The sequence below is a fragment of the Rana temporaria genome, chromosome 4 (assembly GCF_905171775.1).
Source record: "Rana temporaria chromosome 4, aRanTem1.1, whole genome shotgun sequence".
NCBI classification, from domain to species: domain Eukaryota; kingdom Metazoa; phylum Chordata; class Amphibia; order Anura; family Ranidae; genus Rana; species Rana temporaria.
Window position 1 is genome coordinate 192,118,525 of NC_053492.1, and position 20,047 is coordinate 192,138,571.

Genomic DNA, 20,047 nt, shown 5'->3' on the forward strand with positions numbered 1-20,047 from the left:
GGCGTAAGCCCGCATAATTCAAATGTGGAAGGGGGGCGTGTTTTATGATAATGTGTTATGACCTGACGTGATTGACGTGTTTTACGAACGGCGCATGCGCCGTCCGTGTACATATCCCAGTGTGCATTGCTCTCAAGTACGCCTCAACGATGTATTGGTTTTTCCAACGTGAACGTAAATTACGTCCAGCCCTATTCGCGAACCACTTACGCAAACGACGCAAACAATTAAAATTTCGAAGCGGGAACGACGTCCATACTTAACATTGGCTGCGCCACCTAATAGCAGGAGCAACGTTACGCCGAAAACGACTTACGCAAACGACGTAAAAAACTACCGCACGTACGTTTGTGAATCGGCGTAACTAGGTAATTTGCATAATCTACGCCGGGAGCGCCACCTAGCGGCCAGTGTGAGAATGCACCCTAAGATACGACAGCGTAAGAGACTTATGCCAGTCGTATCTTAGGCGTATCTTGATTTCTGAATACAAAAAGAAGATACGCCGGTGCAGATTTGAATTAACGCGGCGTATATATGGATACGCCGGCGTAAATTCTCTCTGAATCTACCCCAGGGTCTGTATTTATTGAAGAGTTAAGCTGCCTGTGGATGGTGTCAAGTTAGGAGGTGACAATACCTAAGACCCCAAACACACTAGATTTTCTGCAGATTTTTTGTCTTCAGATTTACCAAAACTATATAATATGAGATCATACCCCTAGGCCCCGTACACACCATAGAATCCATCCGCTGAAAAATCTCAGCGGATCGGTTTCAGCGGATAGATTCTATGGTGTGTACATTCCTGCGGATATTTATCCGCGGGAATTTCACGATTCCAGCAGATAAAAATTTGTAGACATGTCTACAAATCTATCCGCTTGAGTCGATCCCAACGGGTTGATCCGCTGGTCTGTACAGACTCACCGGATCAATCCGTCCGAAGGGATCCCCCGCATGCGTCGTAATGATTCGAGGCATGCGTGGAATTCCTTATATGACAGCGTCGCGCTCGTCGCCGCGTCATCATCGTGGCGACGGCGCGATACGTCATCGCGAGGGGATTTCGGCGCGGATTTCGATCTGATGGTGAGTACACTCCATCGGATCCAAATCCGTGGAAATCCTCGAGAGGATTTATCCGCGGATACGGTCCGTTGGACCGTATCCGCGGATAAATCCTCTTGTGTGTACTAGGCCCTAGAGTTTAAATTTATATGCAATCAGGTAGGCCCTTGCACGACATGGTTGTGGTAAATCTGTGTGTATGGGGCTTAAGTAAGTATGTCAAAGCATAAGGGGAATCTAAAACAGAACACACCTTATATTCCCATTCAAGCAAACATCATGCAAACTGTTCTAATCTGACATGGATTGTGGCAAACAGGGTCAAACCAAGGAAATATTATCACAATTTCAAAATTTTATGCCATTAATCAACCGTAAAAATTGAAAGACAATGGTGGTTATAATAGTCTGATCATACTTCAAATGAAAAACTGACAGGTGAACCTGATCGGATTCCCCATGTGAAAGGGGCCTAATTTGATGAGTTGAAAAACATTTCATGGGGTGGACACCACAGAGGGCATACTATGAGGAGAGAATATTGAAGACCCACCCTGCACGCATGGATGATACTTCCGGGGTTATCGAGGATGATTGGTGCAGTAGCGGGGGCCCATCTTTTCATCTTTTCGTCCAGAGGGCCCTGGGCACTGCATCGAAGGAAGGGGGGGGACTGCCGCTCACAGGAGAAGTGACAGTGATAACACTGCTCCTGTGGCCGGGCCAGCACGTCTGGAGGGATGCTGGGGAAGCCAGTGCAATGACAGGGCAGGGCAGTCAGTGAGCAATATATAGTGGTGGGGCAGTCAGTGAGCAATATATAGTGGTGGGGCAGTCAGTGAACAATATATAGTGATAGGGCAGTCAGCGAGCAGTATAAACTGGCCTGGCAGTCAGTGACCAGTATAAAGTGCTGGGGCAGTCAGTGACCAGAATGTAGTGAAGAAGTGTAGTAGCGTGGTATATGGATTCCATCTAAGGCAGGGGTGTCCAAACTTTTTTCAAAGAGGGCCAGAATTGATGAAGTGAACATGCGTGAGGGCCGACTATTTTGCCTGACATTCTTTGAACCATTAAAATTCGGTCTAAGTGTGTTCGTCTGAGCACGAATACATTGCCCAACAAGAATTCTCTTGCCTTTGTGGCTGTCTGTGGTGAAGAGATGAGCTTGGGCATGTTATTTGGATATACTGCATGTATTTCTTTTGTGGCCCCAACGAATCCCAGAGCGCTGCTCAGGACTAAGGATGAGCTTCGGCATGTTATTTGGATATACCGTATTTATCGGTGTATAACACGCATGGGCTTACCATTGCCACCAATGCAGCCTCACCTGTGCCATCAATGCAGCCTCACCTGTGCCCCCAGTGCAGCCTCACCTGTGCCATCAGTGCAGCCTTACCATTGCCATCAGTGCAGCCTCGGCGGGCAGAGGGAGGGGGGCGGGACGAGTGCTGGCAGATTACAAACAGGAGGATATCTTGTTTACTCTATGGCCTCTTTAATACAAAGTCCCGCCTCCTACAATAGACAGAACAGTCATCCAATGGCATCCCAGGAGACGGGATTTCCAATACAGACACTGCTGAGTAAACAGGAGATTCTCCATGTAATCTGATAATATGGTATATATCTTTTGTGGCCCTGGGGGCCACAAACAATGGCCCAGATTCAAGAAGCACTTGCGCCCGCGCAACCATAGGTTGCGCGGCGCAAGGGCTTACTTGCTCCGGTGTAACGAGTGCTCCTGATTCAGGAACCTCGTTACACCGACTGCAGCCTAGGATGTGACAGACATAAGCCTCCTTATGCCTTCACATCCCAGGCTGCATTCTTGCGTTGGCCGCTAGGGGGCGCGGCCATTGTGATCGGCGTATAGTATGCAAATTGCATACTACCACCGATTCACAAAAGTTGCGCGGGCCCTTCTCACGCAAGGTACGGAGTTTCCGTACGGCGCCTTTAGCATAAGGCTGCTCCTGCTAATAGCAGGCGCAGCCAATGCTAAAGTATAGCTGCGCCTCCCGCTCGCGACGTTCAAATTTCACGTCGTTTACGTAAGTGAACCGTGAATGGCGCTGGACGCCATTCACGTTCACTTACAAGCAAATGACGTCCTTGCGACGTCATTTGCCGCAATGCACGTCGGGAAAGTTTCCCGACGGAGCATGCGCTGTTCGCTCGGCGCGGGAGTGCGCCTAATTTAAATGATTCCCGCCCCCGGCGGGATCATTTACATTAGGCAGCCTTGCGCCCGGCTGCTTAGCATATTGCCCGCGCAATTTACGGAGCAACTGCTCCGTGAATCGCGGGCAAAGCGCAATATTTGCGTGGGCGCAGAGAAAAAAAATTGCTCTTTGCCCACGCAAATATTGCGCGATTCTACTTGAATCTGGGCCAATGTATATATCCAAATCCCCAGGGGGGCCATATTAAATCAACAGGGGGGCCACATTTGGCCCGCGGGCTGGACTTTGGACATGCCTGATCTAAGGCATGTAGAGATTGTTTCCAGGACTCCCACTTTGAAAGCTGGTCTATTGGTAGTGGACCATCCCAATCTTTAGTAGTCTCTAAGAGCTGTCTAAGTAAGGATTTACCTTGTATGGTGATAGGGGCTACGAATCCCAATGGATCATATAGGCCAGGTGTCAGCAACCCGCGGCTCTGGAGCCGCATGCGGCTCATTTGAACCTTTGCCGCGGCTCCGGGGCACCTTTTGAGGGTAACGAGTAATCTACCTGATTACTCTTACCTTCACAGTAACGCTGTTCCTATTACTTGGGCGGCGTTACCGCAATTACATCTACCGCACGGCGTGCGGGGGGGCAGGGGGTCATGTGGCCTGAGCTGGCCTGTGATTCGGTCACTGTGCATCATGTGACTGGCCACAGAGCTGGCCTGTCTGTGCTCGCGGCCCGGGTGGTGCTGGCGCATGCACGCGCCTGGTGTCTCCCGCCCGCCTCAGCCTGTCACGACTCAAGAGCTCTCAGCTCAGCCCCCGACATATCCCCGCGAAGGCTCCGCTCCGGATCAAAGACCGTGGCCCTGCGAAGAGAGAGAGACAGACGACGAGTGACACAGACAGTAAGAGCACTAGAGCAGGCAGCGTAGGTGAGGACCGGCATCATGTGTGGATTGGAAGTATCTGGGACTGGGGGGGGGGGGGAACGGCCTAGTCTGGGGCCAGCCTGGGCATGCACTCTTATCTGATATATTGTACAGTATTGCATTTGCTGGGCATGTGGAGGTGGAATCTTATCTGATATTGACAATATCAGATAAGATTCCACCTCCACATGCCCAGAAAATGCAATACTGTACAATATCAATTATATGAGATAAGATTCCACCTCCACATGCCCAGCAAATGCAATACTGTACAATATCATATAACATGTAAGTTTTGAAGAAGTGGATCACGGATGACGTGCACATTCTATCCAAGCATACGTCGCCCACGATTACCCAGCCTCGATCAAGTTTTTGTGCATAAGGGGCATCATCAGGTCCATTGCACTGCTTGCGTACTTTATGTACTCCATTGCAGGAATCTCATTAACCACTTCAATACAGGGCTTTTATACCCACCTCCATACCGGGCCTATTCTGGCACTTCTCTCCTACGTGTACAAATCATCATTCTTTTGCTAGAAAATGACTCAGAATCCCCAAACATTATATATGTTTTTTTAGCAGACACCCTAGGGAATAAATCGGCAGTCATTGCAACTTTTTATCTTGCACGGTATTTGCGCAATAATTTTTCAAACGCCTTTTAAAAAAAAAAAAAAATGGTTTCATGAATTTAAAAACAACAAAACAGTAAAGTTAGCCCAATTTGTTTGTAAAATATGAAAGATGATGTTTCGCCAAGTAAATAGATACCCAACATGTCATGCTTTAAAATTGTGCACACTCATGGAATGGCGCCAAACTTCGTTACTTAAAAATCTCCATAGGCGACGCTTTGAAATTTTTTACAGGTTACCAGTTTAGAGTTACAGAGGAGGTCTAGTGCTAGAATTGTTGCTCTCGCTATAACGCACGCGGCGATACCTCAATGTGTGGTTTGAACAATGTTTACATACGTGGGCGGGACTTACTGTGTGTTCGCTTCTGCGCGCGAGCTACTTGGGACAGGGGCGTTTTAATTAATTTTTTTTTTTACTTAATTTATTTTTTACACTTTTTAAAAAAAAAATGTTTTGATCGCTTTTATTCCTATTACAAGGAATGTAAACATCCCTTATAATAGGAATAGTGTGTGACAGGTCCTCTTTAAGGAGAGATAAGACCCCACATCTCTCCTCCAGGCTGGAAAGCATAAGATTGCGAAAAAAAATCACAGATCTAATGCTTAATAGCCACAATTGCGGCTTTGTTTACTTACTGGTACCCGGGCGTGATGTCATCACATCGCGCCCGGGCCTCCGACGGTCAAAGAGATGACTGGTGACCATCTGGTCACCAGTCATCTCTATGCTTCCTATCCGGCGCATGGCGATCCTTTGTCCGGAGAAGCACTGGATGACGGCGGGAGGGGGGGATGTCCCCTCCCGCCGCCTATAAGAATGATCAAGCGGCGCTATGATCATTTTTATGGTGCGCAGGATCGCCGTTGGAACAAACTGATATCTGAATGATGCCTCTAGCTGCAGGCATCATTCAGATATCACCGCACAAAGTGCAGGACGTCATATGACGTCCACCCAGGATAAGAGATCCCCTTTGTGGACGTCATATGACGGTGTGCGGTATTGAAGTGGTTAACAAGATGCCTTAAGTGAAGATGGTGATATGCAGCCTCTGTAGTAGGAATTTCTTCCCTTTTGTCTGGTATCTGGTCACACTCAACTAATGTTGGTGGGGTATACGCTCTTCCTTATTGATATTAGAGACCATGAATCCATCGGCCCTTCTGCCGAAGGTCTCTTCACGACCAGGACAGGTTCTGAGAGTATACAGTGATGAATGTCCATCTATACCAAAGACCTCAAAGAATTTAGGCTTAACCAGGGATCTGTTGCTCTGTCCATATATTATGGCATACATCCTAATAGCTTCCTCAGGTTGGCTCTTTGGGTATACCTTGACTAGGTATATCTTATCACAGCATTTGTGATATATATGTAGAAAAATGTGTAGACATAATGCAGACATCAATAATATCCAGCATGTACAGGCATAAAACAAGCATCAATAAAGCTAATTTTGCAACCATGATGCCTTCTGATACATGTGCATCCTTGCAGATATTTTCTAGACATGATTACAAGGGGCTTAGTGGAGACTGCAGTGAGAAATACCCCCATCCAGACCATGCTGATCCTCCGGATGTTCCCCTGCTGTGGCTTTTGTTTGCTCTGTCTCCTCAGCTTGCGAAACTAGTAGGGTTTTATTGATGCTTGTTTTATGCCTGTACATGCTGGATATTATTGATGTCTGCATTATGTCTACATATTTTTCTGTTTATATGTATGTACATTTTATTTGTTTATTGTATATGTGCATCCACTGGCCCTGCAACTTTCAAGTTTTATTGTTGCTCATTGATGTATAACATTGGTAATAAATCTTTACATATTTACTTTCATCTGTGCTGTGTACATTGGCTATTATGCCGGGTAATTCACAATCATTGTTGTTGCCTCTTCGTTACATAACACTTTGAAAATAATAAATAGATTTTGTCACGTTGTTCGCTGTTAACATTGGCTAAACCTCTCTCACCTCATTCAAAGTCCCAGGGCTGCCCCCTTTTGTCTTTTTGTGTATTACTAGGGATGGAGGTGTTAGCGGGGTCACACCAGACCTTTATTTTCTTTTTCTGACTCCATGAGAAGGTCACTTAGATTTTGGAGCTTGCGATAGTCTTTGTTCCCTATTTTTGGGAAGTTTTGCAGTCTCTTGAATAGAGCGCTCTCTATGGCTTTAGAGCTACCATAGGCTTTCTCAAGTCTTGCTCATGCAGCAACAAGACCTGCATCTGGGTGGTCATCATGCACTGTTCTCACTGTTCTCACTGTCTTTTAACACAATCAGCAGATTCTGGCCCCAGCCACTTTAAGTTCCTCCTTGATAGTAAGGTTGAGATCAGCAATAGCAGCTTTGAAGGTTGATCTCCAGGCCCTGTAGCATTGCAATTTTTTTTACCAAAAATATGTAGAAGAATACGTATCGGCCTAAACTGAGTAAAACATTTTTTATATATATATTTTTGGGGGATATTTATTATAGCAAAAAGTAAAAAAGATTATTTTTTTTTTCCAAATTATCGCTCTATTTTTGTTTATAACACAAAAAGTAAAAACCGCAGAGGTGATCAAATACCACCAAAAGAAAGCTCTATTTGTGGGGAAAAAAAGGATGTCAATTTTGTTTTGCAGCAATGTTGCACGACCAGGCAATTGTCAGTTAAAACGACGCAGTACCGAATCGCAAAATGTGGCCTGGTCTTTGGCCAGCCAAATGGTCCGGGGCTGAAGTGGTTAACTGTGGTGTAGTCACTAAGGCTTGTGCTGGTTGTGGCTTGAGCCGCGGCTTGTCACTGGAAGTCACCTTGTTGTCAGCTAGAGGTGATGTGGTTTGCTGCATAGATGCACTTGTGTTGTAGACTTGAAGAGGCTCAGGCATTTGGAGCTGAGAGGTTTTAGTGTTGAGAGTCAGAACAGTGTTGTTATTAGGAAGTACAGGAGAGGACTCTGTATCATTGCAAACATTATGTTTTAGTACATCTTCACTGGTGCGTTCAACTGGGTCTTGCAGTTCCGCTGGGATGGAACAGTCTGAGTTAGCACTTTCTCCCATCGCTTGTTCGAGGACTCTCAACCTTGCTAGAGCAGCTGCTTCCTCCCTTTCCATACGCAGAATCTTTCATTGGGAATCTGCCTCTGCTTTTTGTGTTTCTATTTCTGCTTCCTTTTTGGTAAAGGAGGTCTGCACTCTTTTTGGTTCGACATCATCGCGGGCCTCTATTATCTTATCGTTTTATGTTGAACTTCTGGAGCGAGAGGATCTAGAAGAACATGCAGTGTGCTTAGTTGATGTTGATCTGTGAGATCTGGTCTCTCACAGCTGAGCAATGCGGAGTTCTCCCTTATACTGAGCTTTTTGCACCAAGAGATCCCTTTGTTGGTTTAGTGCATCAGCCCTGGTTCTGATGAAGAGTCCTCTATATTACAGTCCTGCAAGAAAGCTGTATATTTTGCAAACAGCCGCTGGTAGCGTTCATACGCGACAGATAAGCGATCTATAGAGTCTCTTCGTTCAGTTGTTTGATCATTAAAGTATGACAAAACTGACATGCAGTGTGAAGTTCTGTCCCATAAAAGAATGACAGGTACACACATATACACAGCAGGCTGTGAGAATTCTATACATCTTTTGATTATTCTGACTCCGATTGTTGTAAAGCGATTATTCCTTGTGAGACCTCTATGCCTGGCCTGTATAAGAAGATATAATCACTGAGGAAAATCCTCATCAGATAGCTTGAACTCACCAAGTACCGATTCTATTCACAGAGGTGCTTTAAACCGGAAACAGGTTACAGCAGATGACAGGATACATACAGATGAATAGGTTGTGGTACTTATGCGGTCAAAAGATGATATTGTCTGTAGCTTACTATGCAGAATACATGTGCCCATGTTACATGTGGCCTGTTAGCTGTCTCCATTACACAGGAAGTACAAAACTCAGGAAGAAGGGTGGAGCATTACACACAAAGGAAATGTGTCATGAATCAGAGAAGCAACATGGATAATAGGTGCATTACCACAAAAGGTCACTAGATGGCAGCATGTGAACTAAACATAACGTCCATAGAAAATGGTTCAGAGAAACAATATACACTGCTCAAAAAATTAAAGGAACACTTTGAAAACATATCAGATCTCAACGGGCAAAAATCTCATGCTGGATATCAATACTGATATGGACTGGGTAATCAAAGTGAAAATCAAAGTGAAAAAATTAGGCAGCAAGCTAGTCCATTTTGCTGAAATTTCATTGCAACAATTCAAAATGGTCCTCAGTAGTTTTTATGGCCCCCAAGTGCTTGTATGCATGCCTGACAACATCAGGGCATGCTCCTAATGAGACAACGGATGGTGTCCTGGGGTATTTCCTCCCAGATCTGGACCAGAGCATCACTGAGCTCCTGAACAGTAGGGATGAGCTTCGAGTTTGAGTCAAACTCATGTTCGTCTCGAACATTGCCTGTTCGCCTGTTCGGCGAACAATTTGAGGTGTTCGTGGAAAATTCAAAAATACGTGGAACACCCTGTTAAAGTCTATGGGAGAAATCTAAAGTACTAATTTTAAAGGCTAATATGCAAGTTATTGTCCTAATAAGTGTTTGGGGACCTGGGTCTTGCCCCAGGGGACATGTATCAATGCAAAAAAAAGTTTTAAAAACGGAAGTTTTTTCGGGAGCAGTGAATTTAATAAGGCTTAGAGTGAAACAATAAAAGTGAAATATTCCTTTAAATTTCGTACCTGGGGGGGTGTAAAGTTAGTATGTGAAATAGCGCATGTTTCCAGTACTTAGAACTGTCACTGCACAAAGTGTCATTTCTGAAAGAAAAAAAGTCATCTAAAACTGGACTTGAGGCTATAATGAATTGTCGGCTCCTGGCAATTCAGAGAGGATTCATTAAAAAAAAAAAATAGCGTGGGGGTCCCCCCAAATTCAATTACCAGGCCCTTCAGGTCTGGTATGGATATTAAGGGGAACCCCGCCGTCAATTAAAAAAAAAAAGACGTGGGGTTCCCCCCAAATATCCATTTCAGACCCTTCAGGTCTGGTGTGGATTTTAAGGGGAACTCCACCCCAATTTAAAAGAAAAAATGGCGTGGAGTTCGCCCAAAAATCCACACCAGACCCCTTATCCTAGCACGTTAACCTGGCCGGCCGCAGAAAAGAGGGGGGGACAGAGTGCGCCCCCCCTCTCCTGAACCGTACCAGGCCACATGCCCTCAACATGGGGAGGATGTCCCCATGTTGATGGGGACAAGGGCCTGATCCCCACAACCCTTGCCCGGTGGTTGTGGGGGTCTGCGGGCGGGGGGCTTATCAGAATCTGGAAGACCCCTTTAACAAAGGGGACCCCCAGATCCTGCCCCCCCTATGTGAATTGGTAATGGCGAATGACGCTGCTGAAGCTGTGACATTTCTTTTATTGGTGAGGCGGGGCCACCCGTCACGTGACCCCGACCCCTCTGACGCAAGGGGGAAGCCAGGCTTCCCCAGTGACGTAGCAGAGGGTGTGTCGGAGGGGGATGGGGTCACGTGATGGGTGGCCCCGCCTCACCAATAAAAGAAATGTCACAGCTTCAGCCGCATCATTCGCCGGGCTGTGTCCGGCGGAGAGAGGAGGCGGGCGATGCTGCGCTCTGGATCCTGGATGATCTTCTCATCGCTGGACAGGAGATAAGATCACCCTCGCTGGATACAGACAACGTTGGAGCAGGGAGCCGCGACCGAGTGGATTACCACCGCTGGATTTTTTTTCTTTTTTTTTATAATAAAGGACTTTTTTCTACGGTGTGTGTGTGTGTGTTTTTTACAACTATTTACACTTCCTAATGAAATGGTAGAGGTACAATGTAACCCATTACCAATTCACATAGGGGGGGGGGCAGGATCTGGGGCTCCCCTTTGTTAAAGGGGTCTTCCAGATTCTGATAAGCCCCCTGCCCGCAGACCCCCACAACCACCGGGCAAGGGTTGTGGGGATGAGGCCCTTGTCACCATCAACATGGGGACATCCTCCCCATGTTGAGGGCATGTGGCCTGGTACGGTTCAGGAGAGGAGGGCCGCACTCTGTCCCCCCCTCTTTTCTGCGGCGGCCAGGTAATGTGCTCGGATAAGGGGTCTGGTGTGGATTTTTGGGCGAACTCCACGCCATTTTTAAAAAAAAATTGTCATGGAGTTCCCCTTTAAAATCCACACCAGACCTGAAGGGTCTGGAATGGATATTTGGGGGGAACCCCACGTCATTTTTTTTATTAAATTGACGGCGGGATTCCCCTTAATATCCATACCAGACCTGAAGGGCCTGGTAATTGAATTTGGGGGGACCCCCACGCTATTTTTTTTTATGAATGAATACTCTCTGAATTGCCGGGAGCCGACAATTCATTATAGCCGCAAGTCCGGTTTTAAATGACTTTTTTTCTTTCAGAAATGACACTTTGTGCAGTGACAGTTCTAAGTACGGGAAACATGTGCTATTTCACATGCTAACTTTACACCCCCCCTAGGTACGAAATTTAAAGGAATATTTCACTTTTATTGTTTCACTTTTAGCATTATTAAACTCACTGCTCATGAAAAAACTTCAGGTTTTAAAACTTTTTTTTGCATTGATACATGTCCCCTGGGGCAGGACCCAGGTCCCCAAACACTTTTTAGGACAATAACTTGCATTTAAGCCTTTAAAATTAGCACTTTATATTTCAAATGTTCAAGTCCCATAGACTTTAACAGGGTTCTAAAGTTCACACAAACGTTTGGTGTGTTCGCAAGTTCTGGTGCGAACCGAACAGGGGGGTGTTCGGCTCATCCCTACTGAACAGACTGAAGTGCAACCTGGCGGCACCGGATGGACCGAAACATAATGTCCCAAAGGTGTTCTTTTGGATTTAGGTCAGGTGAGCGTGGGGGCCATTCAATGGTATCGATTTCTTTATCCTCCAGGAACTGGATGCATGCTCTCGCCACATGACGCTGGGGCAATGTCGTGCACCAGGAGAAATCGAGGACCCACTGCACCAGAGTAGGGTCTGACAATTGGTCCAAGGATTTCATCCCGATACCTAATGGCAGTCAGGGTGCCATTGTGTAGCCTGTAGAGGTCTGTGCGTCCCTCCATGGATATGCCTCCCCAGACCATCCCTGACCCACCACCAAACTGGTCATGCTGAACGATGTTACAGGCAGCATAAAGTTCTCTGCGGCTTCTCCAGACCTGTTCACGTCTGTCACATATGCTCAGGGTATACCTACACTCATCTGTGAAAAGCATGGGGCACCAGTGGCGGACTTACCAATTCTGGTGTTCAATGGAAAATGCCAATCGAGCTCCACAGTGTCCGGCAGTAAGCACAGAGCAGGCCACCCCCATGAAGTCTGTTTCTGATTATTTGGTCAGAGACATTCACACCAGTGGCCTGCTGGAGGTCGTTTTGTAGGGCTCTGGCAGTGCTTATCCTGTTCCTCCTTGCACAAAGGAGCAGATACCGGTCCTGCTGATAGGTTAAGGACCTTCTACGGCTCTGTCCAGCTCTCCTAGAGTAACTGCCTGTCTCCTGGAATCTCATTCATGCTCTTGAGACTGTGTTGGGATCCACGGCAAACCTTCTGGCAATGACAAGTATTGATGTTGGACTGGACTTGTTGAACTGCCTATGCAACCTTTATAGGGTCCAAGTACCGCCCTGTGCTACCAGTAGTGATCCTAGACAAATTCCAAATGCAAAACTAGTGAAAAACAGTCAGAAAAGGTGAGTAGAGAAAAAAAATGTCAGACACCTCCACCTGAAAAAACATTCCTGTTTTGGAGGTTGTCTCATTGTTGCCCATCTAGTGCACCTGTTGTTAATTTCAATTAACAGCAAAGCAACTGAAACTGATTAACAAACCCCTCGGCATACACCCCTCCCCCTCTGTGTTCCTTAAATGTTTTTGAGCAGTGTATATATAATTTCTATGCCCCATTTGGGTGGCACATAGCTCTCTCTCCCAATCTCCAATGAAATAGGGGACTGGGGTGGATTGAGCACTAAGGACAAGTTTATACATTTGTAATAGCAGGTGTTTAGATCAACGCATAAGGTTCTAAAAGGTGTAAGCGTATTATGGGGTCTCACTCGAGGCTGCAGTTTATTAAAGAAGTCCGTCAGTTGGCGATAACTCCAGTTTGCCATGGGTATATTCCCAAAGGACATTAATAACTCCGAAAGGGAAAAAAGAGTGCCCCATGGGGCTAGTTGGGCACAGGCGGTATTCTTATCAGGACCCCATGAGCTAAAGAACCAAGATTCTTCCCTGGCGGGGGGTAACCAAGGGTATCCCCCTAATAGGACCAGGGGGAGGTTTGAGGTGCATAATGGCCTGATACATTCAGTCTGTTCCACACAGACAGGAAAGCCTGGGTCAACAGAGATCTCCAGTCTGATAAACCCCTAAAAGCTGCTAGGATCAATTGTAGCCCCGCCAGATTCCTCCCTGCCATTGTTTTCTCTAAGGGGACCCACAGTTTGCTCGAGGAGTCATGGCTTTAATTCAATATATGCACTAAAGACATGGCTTTATAGTATAAAGCGTTATCAGGTAGCCCAACTCCACCATCTAATTTATGTCTACGGAGAATATCATAAGCCAGCTTGGGCGTTTGTCTTTCTATACAAAGGTCATGAATGTCCGAAGTAAGCGTCTAAAAATTATCTGAGGGAGGGCGATGGGCACGGTATATTGAGTATAAATTATCCAGAGCGATATGGTAATTTTCAAGACATTCACTCTCCTGAACCATGTTAAGAGATGACCCCTCCATTCCTGACAGTCAGTTAACCGGTTCCCGACCAGCTCCTGTACATATACGTCGGCAGAATGGCATGGCTGGACAAAGTAACAAATATATACGTCACTTTGAAATTCCCGCCAGTTAGAATCACTCCCTAGGACACACTTAACCCCTTCCCCGCCCCCTACTGCTTAACCCTTTCACTGCCAGTTACATTCACCCAGTAATAAGTGCATTTTTATAGCACTAATCACTGTATAAATGTGAAAGGGGAAGGAGGGTATATCATCACCTATAGTTTTTACACATGGACTTTTCAATATTTATTTTTAATGGTTGTTTTTAGCACTATGCACTTTATTATTATTGGTATATTGTAACATTATCTCATATATTTGAGCTCACATCAATTTGTATACTTGCACTTTGCATTTTCATGGAGGTAGTTTGCACATTTAATATGGTTTAATATGGTTTATGTTAATATTTGCACATTGCTATTGTTTTTGCTTGTTTTGCACATGCAAAATGGTTTATGTTCATTGCTGCACTTTTCAAATTTATTAACTGTGGGCAGTAAGGGTTTAGACTCAATTGTCATACTCACCACCACTGTCGTTCAACAGGTCCAGTACCATACCCTTGGTGGTCTTTTGTCCCAGCAGTCTCAGTCCTCTGGATCAGATCCTTACTGATGTAGGTACACATGGCAGAGAGTCTTCCCCACCCAGCTCTGGTCCCAAGACACAGTGACTTTTTGTGGCTTAGTCTCTCAGCTCTCTGGGTGCTCATGACACAGCAGCAGGTCCACACACTCTGGTTCCCTTACTGCTCTGTCTCTTGTGTAGTGGTCACTCTGAGGGGCACTAACAAGTCCAAATGGCTTCCCCTTGGCAAGAAGACTCTACTCTCCTGTAATTTGCCAGGAAAACTCCATGTCTCCCCTCCTCAGGAGAGGATATGTAGTACACAACCCCTTCACATATATTACCAACTAGGGATATTGGGTCCTGTAGTTCCTCAAATGTCTACTAGAGAGGCAGTATCTAGTGCACTGTTTTAGGTTCATAAACATATTCTGACAGTCCTGACTCCAGAAGAGTGGTTATGTAATATAGGTATTATTTTGAGATATGAGCATTTGATTTTTCAGCACTGTGGTTGTTTTATTAAATTTGAAAGAATATGGGGGGATGGCTTAACAGCCTGTGTTTGGCACCATTTGATATAATGCTAAATAGACAATTATAAGGTCTATAATGATCTGTATGTAAAGGCTGGTAAAATTGTCTTTAATAGGGTAATATACAGTATGCATACTGGTGTTGTGAGTAAGAGATTTATTTATGAATATTATATATGGTAATATTGTTTGGATAAACATATACTCTGCATTGTTAACTCTGGAAACGAGGAATGTTTGTAAACATTTTGACATTTCTTTAATAAAATCTGTCCGATTAAAACAACAAAAAAATAATGAAAATAATTACAGCATATCTATTTTGGCACTGATGGGTGTACTTACATTTTCACATAACTGTGTACACATATAGCCCATATACTGTATATGCCTTGTAGGACTGCTGTTAATATAGAACCATGATTTCGCCTATATAAGATTAATGCCTGGTACACACAATCAGATTGTTGGCTAACCGAGTGTCAGAGTTTTGTCAAAAGGGCGTTTGTCTGGATTTTATCTTGCACACTAATGGCACACAATTGTCGGCCAACAAACACAATTGTAGTGACGTACTATGTGGAATTTCAGCTCTTGAGCGCCACCCTTTGGCACCTTCTGCTAATTTCATGTTTGGTGAGCATTGATTCCGAGAATGCGTGTTTGTACTTTCAACTTTTATGTGACGGACTTGTGTAGCAACCATACGAAAATCTGACAGACCGTTGTCCGCTGAAAATTTACTAGCCTGCCATCCAACATTTGTTGGCTGATTGTTGGACAACAATTGTCTGAAGGAGCATACTAACGGTCGGATTTTAGATCAACAGTCAGTCATCAGACAATCCCCTGCCAACAATAGGATCATGTGTACAAGCAGGGGCGTCCCTAGGGGGGGGCCAGAGGGGGCCCTGACCCCCCCCAACATCATGCTGTGCCCCACCATGTGCCCCCCCAAAAAAAAAAAATTTTTTTTTTTTTTTTGCAATTTTTGTAATTTGCTCCCCAAGAGGGAGAGCGTCCCCAGTCAGCTCTGCGGGGGATTCCTCCCTCTCCCTCTGCTCGCCATCACTGCATAATGCGAGCGCTCACACAACCAGATATTCTAGCCTGGACCGTGTTTAAGTGTGTGCACTGCAGACTGCAGTACACTGTAATCACTGAACTACATTATCTCCATCCCTTCTCTCTCCCCCCATCTGTCTCCCTCCCCCTCTCCTGTTCTTTCAAAACATTCACAATTTACTTTCACTTTCAGTTAGGCAGATAATATACGGTGCAAATTTCATTCCTGCATCCACAGATTGCAGGAAAGAAACTTGCATGATTCCCCCATCAACAGACAGTGGTGACAGGGGAATATCCCTCCTGCCCAGCAATTGTATTCTCCCGACAAACAGTGATTATCACTAGTGGCTATACAGCAACCACTAGTGATAATTATAAGAGAATCTGCTCATTAATGGTTCAAATCTCAGCCAGTTTCTGCTGAACCAGCTGAGATTTAAACTGTCTATGGTTGGTCTTAGCTCATAGGCAGCCCATACATTGATTAGCACTGTGGAGTGTCGGCTTCCTGGCGGGATTGGGCATGTGGGATTTCAAACACACCCGAGCCCATCTCTATTGGTTGCAGACAGTTGAGCTCCCTGCAGGTTGCTTAGCAGCAGTGGACCCTTCTCTGACATGCTGATCGGGATGCAATCCAGGTGATGCTCTTATTCAAGAGCTTTGATCAATAAATCCTAGTCATAAATATCAGTGATTTTATTGATCAAAGCCCACACTTTACAGGCATAGAGCCCACATGGCTGCAGAACATACGTTTGATTATATATATATAAATATATTGTACTCTTGATGCTAATAAATACTGTGTTTATTAGATCTGACTGGGACCATCACCTGGATCACATGCCGATCAGCATGTCAACAGAGAAGGTTATACAGCATTACTGCTGCTAGGTGACCAGCTGGGGGCTCAGCTCTCTATAACCAATAGTGCCAGCCTTCCCCTGCATGCACCCATAATGTCACCAGCACTAGGTCCTAATAGACTGCCGCCGCTGCCAAGGAGACAGACGCCAGACCAGCGCTGTAAATAGCAGGGACAGGACAGCTGGGGATCCCCACTGTGGCAGAACCACAGGGCCCAGTGGCAAGACAACCTTTGTAACAATGATAGTTCTCCCACTGCTTTGGACCATTATATTTTCTTGGTGTGCTGGTGACATATATCTCTTGTTTTCTGCCACCCTGGGGGGCCCCAGTATAGTAGAAAGGGAGCTCACTGCAGAACATGTGAAAGGGCCCATAGTGGGATCGTAGTAAAGGGCCCCAGGATATATATATATATATAATTGCATTTTATAGTTGGCCCCCCTACTTTTGTCCCTGTCCCCCCATGTGCCCCCCCTAAATATGAAAGCTGGAGATGCCACTGTGTACAAGGCTTTAGAGATTCTTTTATTTTTTCTATAAGAACACACCTGTATGTGTTGTTTATGTATACCTGAGTATTTAAGTCAGACTTGGATCATAGACCTTACCCATTAGGTTTCTTGTTTTTCCTGTAGATGTTAATATGAAGGCAGTTTGTTTTATTTACTGTATATTCACACATAACCTATAGTTGATTATAGTGACGAATGAATACTTAGTCCTTTAAGAACCCTGTAAAAAAAATTGTGTCTTAAATTGTATCAGCACTGTGTAAGATATAGCAAAACCAAGGTTATTTTTGAAGTAGGCATTATGGGCCAGATTCACAGAAGAAGTACGCCGGCGTATCTACTGATACACTGGCACACTTTCAAATTTGCCGCGTCGTATCTTTAGTTTGAATCCTCAAACCAAGATACGACGGCTTCTGGCTTCGATTCAACAGGCGTACGGTTTCGTACGCCTTCGGATGATAGGTGCAATACTTCGGCGCCCGCTGGGTGGAGTTTGCGTCGTTTTCCGCGTCGGGTATGCTAATTAGCTTTTTCTGGCGATCCACGAAGGTATGCGCAGCCGTCGCATTCTCTTACGTCATCGCTAGTCGTCTTTTCCCGGCGTATAGTTAAAGCTGCTATTTTGTGGCGTATAGATAGACCTGCCATGTTAAAGTATGGCCGTCGTTCCCACGTCGAATTTTTTTTTTTTTTTTTACGTAAGTCGTCCGTGAATAGGAAAGGACGTAACTCACGTCCAAAAAATGACGTTGGTGCGACGTCATTTCGCTCAAAGCACGGCAGGAAATTTCAAAATGGAGTATGCGCAGTACGTTCGCACCTAATTTAAATGATCCATGCCCCCTACCCGGATCATTTGAATTAGGCGGGCCTGCGCTGGAGGGATTTACGCTACGCCGCCGCAACTTTACAGGCAAGTGCTTTGTGAATCAAGCACTTGCCCGTAAAACTTGCGGCGGCGTAACGTAAATGCGATACGTTACGCCGCCGCAGATGTACCTGAATCTGGCCCTATGTTTTCAGTTTAAATTAAGCTCCATTTTACAACATAAAGGTAAGCAATATTTTAGATATGCTTTTACATTGACATTGAACACTAAAATTGATGTTTTAGGCAAATGTAGCACAATTTAGTGGTATGACCAATGACACTCTAAAAGTTCAGTTGTAAAAAAGCTTTTGTGTATAGCGCTAACATATCGGGATGTGGTGTTGTGACTAATTTTAGGTGCAGGTTGCAGTACTTTTTTTTCTATGCAGTGCTGAGGCAGATAAATCAGTTTCCCGGATTAAACAAATACTTCGCTGATTGTGTGCTCTTAAAAAGTTTATGGCTTCTAACAGGGTTTATATGCGGTCTGGTTACCAGGACAAAATTACAACACAAATCAACAAAAGTGTGTTATTAAGAGTGGGAAATTATAACTTACTGGTAATCACCATGTTTAACCACTTGCCGCCCGCCAATGACAGATTGACGTCGGCAAAGTGGTTGTAGAATCCTGACTGGACGTCATATGACGTCCTCAGGATTCTATGCCGCTGCGCGCCCCCGGTAGCACGCATCGCGGCGATCGTTCTTGCGGGGTGTCAGTCTGACACCCTGCAACACCGATCTCGGTAAAGAGTCTCTCACGGAGACTCTTTACCACGTGATCAGCCGTGTCGAATCACGGCTGATCACGATGTAAACAGGAAGAGCCGTTGATGGCTCTTCCTCACTCGCGTCTGACAGACGCGAGTAGAGGAGAGCCGATCGGCGGCTCTCCTGACAGGGGGGGTTCGCGCTGATTGTTTATCAGCGCAGCCCCCCCTCGGATCGCCACATGGACCACCAGGGATGCCCACCCTGGACCACCAGGGAAGGGCAGAAAATGAAAAAAAAAAAGCTAAAAAAAAAAAAAAAGCTGAAAAAAAAAAAAAAGGCTGAAAAAAAAAAAAAGCAGTTAAAAAAAAAAAGATGCCAATCAGTGCCCACAAATGGGCACTGATTGGCAACATAGGTAAATCAGTGTCGCCCCAGTGTCCATCAGTGCCACCCCACATTGTCCATCAGTGCCACTCTACAGTGTCCATCAGTGCCACCCCACAGTGCCCATCCATGCCCAGTGCCCACCTATCAGTGCCCATCTGTGCCACCCATAAGTAGCCATCAGTGCCGCCCATGAGTGCCCATCTGTGCCGCCTATGAGTGCCCAGTGCCGCTCATGAGTGCCCATCAGTGCCGCCCATGAGTGCCCATCAGTGCCGCCTATGTGTGCCCATCAGTGCCGCCTATGTGTGCCCATCAGTGCCACCTATGTGTGCCCATCAGTGCCGCATACAAGCACCGCCAATCAGTGCCACCTCATCTGTGCCTGTCAGTACTACCTCGATGTCCATCAGTGCCATCCCATCAGTGCCCATCAGTGCCGCCATATCAGTGCCCGTAATTGAAAGAGAAAACTTACTAATTTACAAAAAAATTAACAGAAAAAAATAAAAACGTATTTTTTTTTCAAAATTGTCAGTCTTTTTTTAGTTGTTGCGCAAAAAAAAAAATCGCAGAGGTGATCAAATACCACCAAAAGAAAGCTCAATTTGTGGGAAAAAAAGGACGCCAATTTTGTTTGGGTACAGTGTAGCATGACCGCGCAATTGCCATTCCAAGTGCGACAGTGCTGAAAGCTGAAAATTGGCTTGGGCGGGAAGGTGTATACGTGCCCTGTATGGAAGTGGTTAAATAATCATAGATATCATTCAAACACCTGGATGGTAGATTGCCCAACTCAAGAAAGGCACTTAAACTTAGACAAATTTAGAC